At 39.5% G+C, this 13,236-nt stretch overlaps 1 long non-coding RNA gene across 2 annotated transcripts; it reads left to right on the top strand.

Moving 5' to 3' along the window:
- The first annotated feature begins 1,055 nt into the window (after nt 1–1,055).
- Nucleotides 1,056–9,886, top strand: LOC129172336 (uncharacterized). 2 transcript variants are annotated; one of them, XR_008566982.1, is made up of 7 exons: nt 1,056–1,135; nt 5,231–6,280; nt 6,413–6,570; nt 6,639–6,730; nt 6,983–7,052; nt 7,744–8,008; nt 9,022–9,886. It is a non-coding gene; the product is annotated as an uncharacterized LOC129172336 (long non-coding RNA). The 2 variants fall into 2 exon arrangements; XR_008566983.1 differs by having other exon boundaries at nt 1,091–1,149.
- The last annotated feature ends 3,350 nt before the right edge of the window (nt 9,887–13,236 follow it).

Genomic DNA, 13,236 nt, shown 5'->3' with positions numbered 1-13,236 from the left:
CCAAACCCTTGCACACAAATAACTAAAGGGATGTAGTAGCACTGTTTCGCCACAAGGGGACCTAGCGACAGGTACATGACAAAGTTGAGAGAGAGAGAAAGTTGTTTGTTCTGAAGTCATGTCATATTGCCAGACTGAGTGACCGGATTATGGTAGACTTTCAGGTACAGTGATGTGCATGATGGTTTGCTACTAAAAGGTTCCAGACTTGTTATTCCCACAGCAATGCGCAACTCTGTCATGGCAGCCCTTCATGAGGGACATCAAGGGATGATGAGATGTAAAGAGCAAGCTAGAGAAGCGGTGCGGTGGCCAGGCCTGAGCTGAATGAGATGGTAAAAAAATTGCACAATATTAAACATAATATTATACGAACAATGGACCAGAATTTGCACGTCAGCAGTCTGCTGATTTTTCCAAAACACACGGGTTTTGGAACACATTACTAGCAGCCCAAAATTTGCTCAAAGCAATGGCGAGGCAAAATGTCACGTTCAAACAGTGAAACGCATGCTCAAGAAAGCTAGTGACCCATATCTTGCTTTATCGTACAGAGCTACACCTTGGCTAATGGCTACAGCCCTGCCCAGTCGCTTATGGGCCGAAGGCTTTGAACACAGGTCCCTCAACACCCTTCTCTATTTCGCCCTGATTTGCCTAACGGTGCTATTGTGGTACAGTTTAAAGACACACTAATATTCAACAGGAGGCATCGTACGAGGGATGTACGTGAACTCAGTCCAGGACAGCCAGTGTGGATTGTTGACACTAAGACTGAAGGAGCAGAAGAACAGTGCAGCGTCCGTACGATGACACACTAAAAAAAATGATTATGTGCTGTCATAGGCATTATAAGATCATTATTAATAATCTTTTCCTAACTATAGATATTTACACATTTTATTAATAAAAATGAATCAAATCAGCATCTTTCTTTCTCGTATGAGATGAATTTGATTAAAACACATAAAACCAATGAGACTGGGTTTCACAAAGGTTAGGACAGTAGGTGGCAGCATTCCGCTTGAGCGTTATATTTTTCTACTCAAGTAAAACCAAAGAAGAGGCGGAGCGGGAATCTTCTGACCACAACGCGATGATGCAGGGAATTGGTCCACCATACTGCTGGAGTTTAGTAAGAGTTCTTTAGTAAGACTTCTTCACATGTCATTCTGTTATTTTTTTCACAATATTCAACATTGAATGATGTAATTTCATGGTTGGCGTTCACCGTTCGGTGTTCAGCTTTGCTGCATTGTAGTTTTAATTGATCGCCATTTTTATTTCCGTGTTTACTGAACTTAAGATGAGTAAACTACTTTCTGTGTATCAAGACGCAATTTATGTTTCGTTTGTCATTTGTCATTCGTTATTTTTTATAATACAGAAAGGTAAGTGCCTGCTGCTTATATTAATATTTCTCCCAGATGGGCGACTTGTCTATGATTTGATTCAGAACGGTTAGTGGCGCCACTTGCGTCTATCTAAAGCAGGAAAATGTAGATAATTAGTGGCTTGCTGGAGGTTTCCACAGGCTGTGCAGATTCCTGCCTAAATACGTCTAATATCGGCGCTTTATTGAATATATATTATTACTATTTACTAAGACACAAAATAATGAATAGCAGCACTTCCTGTGTACTTTTCAAAGCAAGAGCTCAGGCGGGAGGATATCGCTTTGAAGAGAACTTGTTTTCACATAATACTTTTATTTTGAAGTTGTGTCCGAGAAAGTTGTTCAATAAGTAGGGTCACGTGCAAAGCGCTTAATATTCAAATCTCCGCCAAACGTTTATTGAATAAAACTTGTCCATAACTACGGTGGCTGTAGGTGAGCAGTGTGTGCTATAAGCTCTTTAGCTCTTTCCTTCCTCTTCATTCAGCTGTCGGCTCCTATCTCCGCTCAGGTGGTGTTTGTGTACGTAGTCACTTTAATGATGTAAACAAGACCTTTTGCTGAGAAAAAAAAACGCCGAAACTATTACTTCGATCAAAAATGTCGCTAATAACTAATACTATAATACGAAATTTAAGTGATGTTTCCACCTCATTTTATTTATCAAATAACATCACGAGTGATCGCCCTCCTCTGCTGCTGCACACACGCGCACACAGCTGCTTGCACGAAAGCTGTCAAATAATTTTTTTAATTGTCGTTTTTCGTAAACGTACAGCCCAAAAGTAGCCAAGTATAGGTTAGGCAATAAACCTGTTCAGTGAAGGGTAAGTAATGTTCACATCTTATTTGCCTGTACAGTATTGACTAATTTACAGTGGGTCACAACACCCCTCCATTGTGTGAAACAAGGAAGACTATTGAGAACCACTGATTTACTATGCTATATATACACATTACAAATAAATTTTGTCTAACAGGGGAAGTGTATATCACACCTCCCTGGCAGAGTAAATCTTTTGAGCACTTGACAGCATTTAGATCTACAATTCTAGCTGCTTTAAAGGCTGGACAGGACGGGTAAAAAAAAATATATATATATGTGTGTGTGTGTATATATATCTCAATGGAGTGAAATTACAGACTGTAATGTTTTATTGTTATATTAGATTTGTTTGTTGTTCTAGGTCTATAAATTGCATGCTTACTGGCCATCAACATTCATTTTCTCTTGTAGGTAGCCAACCTCCCTGAACTTCTGTATTTGTGTATATATATATATATATATATATATATATATATATATATATATATATATATATATATATATATATATATATATATATATATATCTTTACTTCACATTTACGTTTATGCTAAATGGGAGAGTGTGGAATGTGACACAGAATGTGACATGCTTTTCAATGTAGACAGTGACACTGACAAAGTAGAAGACCTTCCTAGAGTGATAGAGCAAAAACTTGCAGCTGTACTGCTGAAGCTGGAAAATTTTCATCACGTTTCCACCACAGCTGTTGATGAATTGCTGGAAGAGATACACTTTGTATTACGCTCTGCATCTGTGCCTGTTACGTTTGACATTATTTCTGATATTTAAAAAAAAAAACCACAGCATTCAGATAAACAGCTCACTAATTAAAGAACTTGCAGCTGCAGTTTGCAAAGATCACCCATTGGGGAAAGTTCTATAGCTTTCCCCAATGGGTGATCTTAAAGGGGGTCCCCTTGCTACTGGCTTTAAGTGCAAACAGTTCTACAAAAAACAATTTTGTGTGGTCGAGCCAGTGGAATTCATTCTTAATACCAAGACAAATCACACTTTTCAGAACATTCCATTATTACAGTCTTTGCAACAGGTACTTGGAAATACTGAAATATTAAAAGAGTGAAAACAGGCCGTCTGAAAATACTGCTGTCACGTCTGAAAAGTAGCTTTACAAGTCTATAAGGGACGGTCTATTCTTTAAGGAAAATTCCTTCTTTTCTGGTGAGGACTGGAAAATATCTTTAAATTTATACATTGATGATTTTGAAATTCTCGGAAGAGACACAAGTTGTGTGTTGTTTATTGGACGTTCTGTGTAAGACTAATGACTTAAAGACATACGGATATGCTGTAATTCTAGAACCCCTTTTGCAAGATCTCACTACTTTAGAACACCAATGTGTATTCATTTCAAAGCTTGGAAAGTGTGTTAAAGGAACAGTTCAGTGTGTCATTGCAGACAATCTCGGAGCCCATGGGATAGCGAAAGTTTCTCAAGACAATTAATCTGTAGATTTTGTACAGCAGAGAGGTCAGAAATAAATTCTAAATGCGTTTTGTCCGGTGCCTTTAAAACTTTGAAATAAAGAGCAACATGATGGTCATGTTAAGTCTGCACATGAGAATGGAACACATTGCTTTGGAGTAAAAAGAGCTTGCATTCTAACTGAACAGCTTTGTCATTTTCACGTTACCCGAGGCTATCCTCCTGACATTGTACATGATTTATTTGAAGGCATTGTCCCCTATGAGCTTGCCCTTTGCTTACAGTTGTTGATCTCAAAGAAGTATTTTAGCCTTGATAGTCTAAACACATTGATACAAACATTTCCATACAAGTGGAGTGTTAAAACCAACCGACCTCATGCTATACCACGAAGCTATGCATCTAAAAAGACAATTGCTGCCCTTTATGATTGGAGAAGTAATACCAGATGGTGAGTCAGCTTGGCAAGTGATCTTAGACTTAAATTACATTGTTGAACTGGCTGTAGCCCCTGTTCAAAGTAGTGAAACCATTGCATATTTAAGTTGCAACATTTCTGAACATAGAGATAGATTGCTAGAAGTGTCCCCTGATGTAAAACTCTTACCAAAACATCACTTTTTGGAACATTATCCTCAAATGATTAAGTATTTCAGTCCTTTAGTGTCACTATGGACTATGAGATTTGAAGCTAAACATAGTTTTTTCAAACAAGTTGTGTGGCACACTAGTTGTTTTAAGAAATAGCACTTTTGCTGGCAACCTAACATCAGCAAATGATAGCCTATCATATACGTTCTCCCAGTCTCAAGAAAAACACATTTGAAGTAACACACGTCCTGTCCCTGTGGATATTCTAAATCAGCAGGTGGCATCAACCCTCAGAGAGAATAATCCGGACATTACTGACGTTCATCTTTCAAAAAGTATAACATTCCAGGGTATCAATTACAGAAATGGAATGTTAGTTGCATATGGGTCTGCTGGAGGACTCCCTGAATTTGCAGAAGTTACTCAAATGTGCATCATCCAGGATAAGTTGATTGTTACTGTCAAAGTGTTGTTTGCCTGGTACAGGTAGCATTTTAGAGCATTTGTGCTGACCACATCTCCTAGTAGAGAGGTTGCCCTGGTTTCACTGGACCAGTTGACTGATGCTTGCTGACTACATGGTTTCAGGCATGTGAATGGTGACTTTAAAACGACACATAATCATCACAGGTTTGATCATTTCACTTTTTAGCCTTCCATCATTTTTAAAGGGGTTGACATAAAATTTCTTATCTGCCCCTGCAAGGGCCATTGTTGGAGTGTGGCCCAGAGTTTACCAACGTGATACGATCCTGAAGATCAGATCGGGACATCCCTAATTACCAGTTGCTTATTTTTCATTGCGTTGGGTTGAAATGTGTTCTGGTCATCCAAGAAACTGCAAGGATAATTTGCAACATGCATTCAAGTTTGGAATTTTGAGCGAGTTAGTATGAAACAACCTGGCTGTCAAAAATGTTGTCATTGAGTGATAAAATATTCTGTCTGCTCTTTGTCTTCCTCCTCCCAGAGTGAATCTGTTAAAAGATGGCTGGTGAGGTTTTCCTGAGAATCCTCATTGGTGGGGACCAAGATTCCGGAGAACTGGTCCTTGAGACTGGAATCCCAGAGTCTGTTGATGAACTTTGTATCAAAATAAAGAGTTCTTTTGGACTTGTCAAGCCATTCAGGCTTCAGTACCAGGACAATGACTTTGGGAATGAATACATGAATTTCTCTGCGACCTCTGAAAGACCGAAGTACTCTGAAAGTGATATTCTTTTCCAGTGAGGCCACAACCTTTGATGAGTTAAATGAGTTAAGTACACCAATAACCGCTTCAAGCTTTCCTACTCCTCTGATCCAGGCTTGTATTGTACCCAATTCAGCCTCCTCCCTAGATCAAGAGGATCCTGTGTCATTTGAGTCATGTGACAGTAACAGTACAATACTGTTGTCTTCTCCTGAGACGACGTCACGTTCTTGGCCAGAAGTCTTTGTTGTATCTTGCTTTGTATGTGCTGCAGAGCTACAACTTGAGAGAGGAAATGCAGAGATGGAACTTTACTCTCACCTCCTCTGAACTTGAGATCTGATGTTCTTGAGGGTATGTCTGAAGAAATTATTAAGGACACCGCTTACCCCAAAGATAGTCAGCTGGAAGAAGCCGCCAAGGCCCTGACAAAGACTCACCCCTGTTTGCGTGAGAGGGGATCTGAAACTGGCTATGACGGATAGAAGCAATACCAAAAGGTGACAATGGCTAACTCGCGCTCTATTCTTGGGCGACATGGACATCCAGAAGTCACAGTCAACTCCCTGGTCAAGGAAAGCCAGCTGCCAACATTAAGAAGGCAGAGGTGAACTTTCTTCCATGTTACCCAAAAGGAGAAACCAGAGACAGTCTGGAGAAGGAACAGGTTGCTCTTTTGACTGAAGTGAAGAAAAAGAACAATGGAGCAGTGATCAGAGAAAAAAATGCTACTTATCTTCTCGTCCAGAAGACAAGAAGTGGTTTTCAAACATGCCAATGGTTGCTGAAATCTGAAATAGATGGCCAGCAGTTTTTGAGGCTGAAGAAGTAAGTACAATGAACCCAAAGCATGTTGCTATCAACGACTATTGCACTTAAATTTTCTGCAAACCTGTGGTGTCCTGATTGCTATTGTAGGTTGTTCAACAGTATGATTAGTCTTTTCATTTTATCCATTAGGTTAATGCAGAGTTTATGCGGGTAAATGTATATTGCCTCTTGAATCACGGTTCATCTCCCAGTTGGACAAGCACTCGGACAACCTTATGAAGGTATTCCGCAACAAGGTGGGAGTTGCAGGAAAGAAGATCCGTCAGATAATGTCATTGACAACTAAGGTTTGTACTCTGGAGGTTTCAAAAGGTATAAGTGTCACTTTTTGAACTAAATCTGTTCTTCACTGCAGACAGATGACATACACGTTTAAGCGAGAGTGAATCTTGAAATGCATGTGTCTACCTGAATGAGGACACCAAGCCACTCGTCAAGGAATACTCGGTAAGCAAATATATGAGCATATAGAAACATAATTTATTTGAGAAAATATGTCTGTTGTCTTTTGAAATTAATGCAATATCCTGGAAATACTGAGAAAATAATTGGGGGGGGGAAAACAATTCAGCCCATTTCTTCTGAATGAATGACATAGTGCTATGATGGAGTTAGTTATGGGGTTGATATCACACAGACGTTACACATGGATACAGCAATGTCTTCTTGCTCTGTTCCTCTGATGCTTCTGCCCCAAAGCCCTTGTTCTTTGCAGGGATGGGTGAGGGACACACTGCCAGCTGTTTGGTGAGCAAGTGAGTGGTCAAAAGTAAGGATTAAATAAATTTAGATTTTCTTCCTTCAAATTAAAGGGATAGTTGGGATTTTTTGACACCCCCATCAGCAGTGTAGTGCATCAACAGCAACTTACCCCCCACTTTGTCCCGTGAGCGGATTTCTGTTCAGACTGCAGTGATGAGGAACGTAGTTCTGGTTAGTTGGTGGGTTCACTTAAGTAAAGAGTTTGGCTTCTCAAAACAATATGCGTTCAAAAGAGTAATACATTTGCATCACAAAAATGCTTCATCGAAAAAAATCAGATCTCGCAATCTCTCGGCATTACTCTCTCCCATCGTATCTCTGTGAGTCCGTTATGTATGTGTTCCAGAGCGGATACGTCACAGTTTTTTCCCTGCATGTAAAAAACTGTGGAACACATATATCACCAAAATCTGACCAGAACTGGGCTCATGGGACGAAGTGGGGGTAAGTCACCGTTGATGCAATACACTGCTGATGGGGATGTCATACAACTTCATGTCAAAGAATCCCAACAATCCCTTTAATGCAGTATTCTTCGATATTACCGATAACTTTATGAAAACATGCCAAGAAAATCATAATTCTAATGTGTTTTGATTTTGAAGTCAATCTGAATAAGTTTCTTTAGAGGCATCTTGACTCTTAAAATGACCAAACACTGTTTAACTAGTTTTTTTTTCTGTGCTGGTCTCCCTTAGAGCATCAACATAGATGACATGGAGAGGGAGTTTCCTCTGACAACCATGGGGGTCTACGAGGTCAGAAAAGAAAATGCAGAGCCTGAAGAAGATCCAGAGGGTGTGGGAGTGCTGATTGAAGGGGTGGAGGTTCTTGCTGGCCTACCAAGTATCACTTGTGGATGCGCCATGCTGTTTGCATTGATCTATGCACTCAATTTGAGCTACCCACAAGCGTGGAAGTGCACATTTGAAGTGTACCAGAAGATACTGATGAACCTTGATGGTAAGAAGCTTTCACCAAAAGTTCAGTCACTGAAAATCAAGATGCTGCTGTGATCTATTTGATGCAGTCATGCTTCACCAGTGGACTCTTTTTGACTCTTTGCACTATACTTTGAATCTTTCACTTGTGATGGAAAAAAAATCTTGGACATTATTGTGTTGTTATTGTTGCACTTAAATGTATGCCTGGTTTTCTATTGGACATTGTTTGACTCAACATACCAAAGGGTGCATTTATGATACCCATGCTTTTTATCTTACCACAAATGTTCTTGTGTGGATACATTACTCTCTCTCGCTCTCTCTCTCATTACTTCAAAAGACTTTAGGATGGTTATATTCTCGGTGTGTTTTCAGTCATAAAAAAGTTATTGTAATATAGAGAATGTTGCATTATTTGAAGGGAAAACAATCTTCTGAATTAATGAGATAATTATCTCAGAATTCAGATGAATCCCATTTTGACCACTCACTTGCTTACTACAGCTGGTAGTTTACTGTCCCTCACACATCCCTGCAAAGAACAAGGGATCGGAGCTGAAGCAGTCCAGTGAAGTCATAACAATTTGTAGGGAAATTGTAAACAAAATGTATTTTTCACACTACAGTCACTTTTCTTAGTTCATGTTTTCAGCAGGGGTAGTTTTTATTGAAGATTTATCTGCTTCGGGAATATCCTTCTTGGCATGTTGGATGCATTTTAAAATAGGTTTTCCTTAGATGTCCTGATGTTATCTTTATTACCCATGTTACACTAACCTTATTAACAACATTACATGAACTTTATTAACTTTTACATAAACCTTATATACTTCATTTAAATATATAAGGTAAATTCTGGTAGCGGTTGGTACATAAATTATCTGTATTCCATTCATCTCTGTTTTATTTGATTCAATTACATACATTTTATTTTATGCTTTACATTCAGTAAACTTAATTCAATTGGATGGAAATTGGTCATGTAATTGAAATACGTAAATCTGAGTAAATAGGCCGAATTATTTTTTCCAGTGCACGTTCGCTGACAGCTTCAAAGGAACGTCGAGAGAAATGTTTCCTGCTCTTCATCTTCACCAGAGGGGTTTGCTCTTCACCGCCGGAACATCTGGATTCTCCAAAGCGGTCAAAAAACACTCCCACACCAGTTCCTACTAAAACAAGGTTTGGTAGAGTCATGGTAAAACCCAAGAGACTGGACTTAAATAAACAGAATACGATTTTCCTTGAAAAAAAAGGGTAGTGGAATGTGAAGTTTATGCTGGGTATGTGAAATTTAACAGGTATATCTTTAAATCCATAAGAATTTGCAAATTATATTGACTTGAGGTGAGTTTGGGGGTCCTACTCCTCCAAACTTGTTGCTTCTTATATACTGAATGTTTGTAGTTCTTAACATAATCAAGGTGTTTTTATTTACTTTGTTAATCTATCATATTTATTTTAATCTATTATACTTATGTTTTTTTCCTACATCTCTTACAACATAATTTGCAAAAAACATGCAAACTCGCCAACAACGTCATCTATGGCCTTCCGGGACAGCCAATAGATACTTGTCTTTCTGAGGAGTTGTCAACATTGATGCCAACCGCGATAATACAGATGAAGAGGAAAACACTTGTAGACGGTCCCTGCGCTCCGGTCTCGCTGCCGGCTTCTCACAGAGATCAATATAAGTCAAACTGCACAGAACACGGCTCGTTTTGATAAAAACATAGTTGTAGCTGTTTGTCTGTGTTACCATGGTTGGAAAGAGGTATGGTTTACTGTGTTAGAGCCATTCACTTGGGAGTTATTGATCCCGGAAGTTTGAATATGTGAATATGTTTGCAGCTTTACCACAGTCGCTTTTGTGTTCCCTCGCATATTTTTTTTTCTCCATGTCCCCTTCGGGGCTCCGTACCGGTGTGCCGCCCGGAAGTCAGTAGAACCAGAATATACAGTCATGAAAAAAATGATTAGACCACCTTGCATCTTCAGTTTACTGATCCATTGTAATGCCTGGTACAACAAAAGGTACATTTGTTTGGACAAATATAATAACAAATATAGCTAGTTTTTAAGAGCTGATATTCCATGAATTCCATGGTTTTCTTGATCAGCAAAATCACGTAAGTTCTTACATGAATAGCTATAGCATTGTAGTTCCAAAAAAATGTATCTTTATGAGCTATTTTTGTTGTCAGTGTCATATTTGTCCAAACAAAGGTGCCTTTAGTTGTATCAGGCATTAAAATGAACAAGAAGGGCCATGTTGGGGGCTGCAAAATAACCTTCCATGGAGCCCCGAAAAAATTGTGAGTTGCAGCATTTTGATGCAGAATGTGAGAATGTGTTCTTTAATGTGTATTAACGTGTATTAAAGAAACATCTCACAACAAAATATCACGGTGGTGTCTGTCTGCATATCCCTCTCCTCCCTGCTCATCATCACCACATCATCACCAAGCACCTCTTCAACAAAGGAAAAAATGACCATAACTCTTCATTTATCCCTTTCATTCAGTATTCATATGTATTTATATCCATCCAATCATCCATCCATCTTCTACCACTTATCCAAGGTGGGATCCCGGGGGAAGCAGCCTAACCTTGGAAGCGTCTGGAAGCGATGTCAGAAGGAGTTTCAACTCCCACCTCCGGGAGAGTTTCGACTCTGGAGGAGGCGCTGAATCCGAGTGGGCCGTGTTTCGTGCCTCAGTTGTCAAGGTGGCTGACTGGAGCTGTGGCCGTAAGAACCCGTTGGTGAACGGAATTGCCACCTCTGCCTGTCACCTCTCGCCAGAGTGGAATAAAGTCCAGCCCAGAGGACTGTTGCAGAGCCCTTGCTGTGCTTCCCCACCAGAGAGGTGACATTGCACGGACAAAGAGCTAGCTTCTTCAACAGAGGATTGGACTGCAAAAGTTTCCACCTTCAGCCACCACCTAGCTCATGCTGCACCTGACCCCTGTGGCCTCTCCCATCAGTGGTGAGCTCATTTGAGGGGAACCATGTTGTGTCTTCGGGCTATGCTCGGCTGTACACTTCCATGGGTGTTAGGCACTTCCACCAGACGCTCGCCATGCCTCCAGGCTTCTGAAGCGGTTTCATGGCACTAAACAAGGTTCCACTCTACATCCTCTTGGAAGTAGTCTTCCAAGTAGTAGAAGTAGCCTCTTGGTCCTCCGAAGAGGCGCAGCTTTACTCTTTGCGACTCTAAATTGTCCATAGGTATGAATGTGAGTGTGAATGGTTGTTTGTCTATATGTGCCCTGTGATTGGCTGGCGACCAGTCCAGGGTGTACCCCGCCTGTCGCCCGAAGTCAGCCAGCATAGAAAATGGATGGATATACAGATTATTATGGTAATTGTGAAAAATGTTAATAATTACATCATCATATTGTTACATTATCTTATCATTATCATTATGTATTTAAAATATCATACATTCTCTTTCCAGCAGCAGCTCCCAGTGGCTGGTGGGGCCCAGTGGCTGTTCGGCTGCTGGTCTTGCCTTTTGGCTCTGGTACTCTGCCCAGTCTGGGCGCTCGGCTGCCCTGCGGCTTATGGGCACAGTGCTACCTCTCTGAGGGGCACTCCCAGTCATGGGCGGACTTCTTTCCTGTTGGTAGCACTCAGCCCATGCTGGCTGTGTGAGGTGGGACTTGCTGGGTGGTAGGAAGCAGACCCTCACCTTTCATACATTCTCAGTGACAGTTCCACTTACACACATGCACGCATACACACCTACTCAGATACCTGTACATTCATACTATACACACTCACAGTACATACGTACTTCCCCACATGACTCCCCACGTGATGTCGGCAATCAGATTACTAACAGTTATTGTCAATCTTGTCATTATTATAGTTATTATTATTACTGTTAATAATAGTTATTAAAAGTTATTATTATCATTGTGGTTGTATATATTATTTCGTTATTTCTGTTATGTGATTTTGTAGCACATGTGGCCGGTCGTTGGAGTTGTTAAATGGTACTTACCACATGGAAGGAACAGATGTACTACGGGAGTCCAGCAAATATTTTAATAAGGGTCGCTCCAAATCTTCATAACAATAAACATCATATAAAGTAAAACTAAAACAGAAGAAGAGTATCTTATAATGTCCCCTGGCAGAGTAACAATACTATTTGCTCCATTGGACAGGACAATGCTAAAAATAAAAATGAAATAAAAAAGTAGATACAGCCAGTAAGCTGTACTATTATTAGTTTTATGCAGTATATATGGCTTGTGCCATATATAAATAAATATGGCATTGATCATATAAATAAATACAAGGAGTGTAAATATAAATAGTTTATACAATTATAGGTCAACGTAACCAGCTTACTTGAATGCAACACGACGCCATTATAAACTAACTACGCAGTTGTTAACAGAGCAGAGCAAGTAGACGCGTGAAGGTTTCAGACAGATGGCAATTTGACTTTCCTACCATCAAGGTATGTTTCATATGCTGATGAAGAATAAACACGGTGTTGTGTAACAGGGGGTCAGAGGTTGAAAGAGTATTGAAATAATATATTAATTAATTAATTAATTAATTAATTAATTAATTGAAGCAGCACTTCAATTACTTGTATTTGTATACATTTATACATTTATTATTTATTTATACATTTTATAGATATTTGTATAACGTGTATATATATATATATATATATATGTGTGTGTGTGTGTGTGTATATATATATACATATACACACGGTGATATAAAGTTTAAATTGCAGGATTTTAATAAAGGGAAACAGTTTGGCGAAGCGGAGAAAACGTATCCTATCATCCATAAAGAAAGTAATTTTCTTTATTGTTTTTCCATCAGCAGTGGCGGCCAAAGTGGGCAGCCTTTCCACACGTGATCAGGAAGCCTGTGTTGCTTGTGTTGAATGTGACTTATTTGTTGGGACAGATTTTATATTAATTGGTTACCATTACCATATTACCATTTTCATCACACGTTCAATGCAATATTTATTTAAACATGAATCATTTATTTCAAACATTAATTTTAATTAGCTTGTTCATTTTAACTTGTTACTGCCAGAGCAGTTGCCTTGTACTTTCCAGGCAACTGGCTTGCATCGAGTTTAGCCAAGCCTGCTTAGAGCTGCTGCTGTGTCGTCTTTTCTCGGTCTTTGTCTGAGAGGCTTGGTTTATATTGCTCAGCTATTAGTGGAATGTTTTCCCCTCCGATGGTAAATGTGACCCTATGGT

The sequence above is a fragment of the Dunckerocampus dactyliophorus genome, chromosome 19, assembly GCF_027744805.1.
Source record: "Dunckerocampus dactyliophorus isolate RoL2022-P2 chromosome 19, RoL_Ddac_1.1, whole genome shotgun sequence".
NCBI classification, from domain to species: domain Eukaryota; kingdom Metazoa; phylum Chordata; class Actinopteri; order Syngnathiformes; family Syngnathidae; genus Dunckerocampus; species Dunckerocampus dactyliophorus.
The sequence above is the reverse complement of the archived record's forward strand: the minus strand, read 5'-3'. Positions and strand labels throughout refer to the sequence as shown.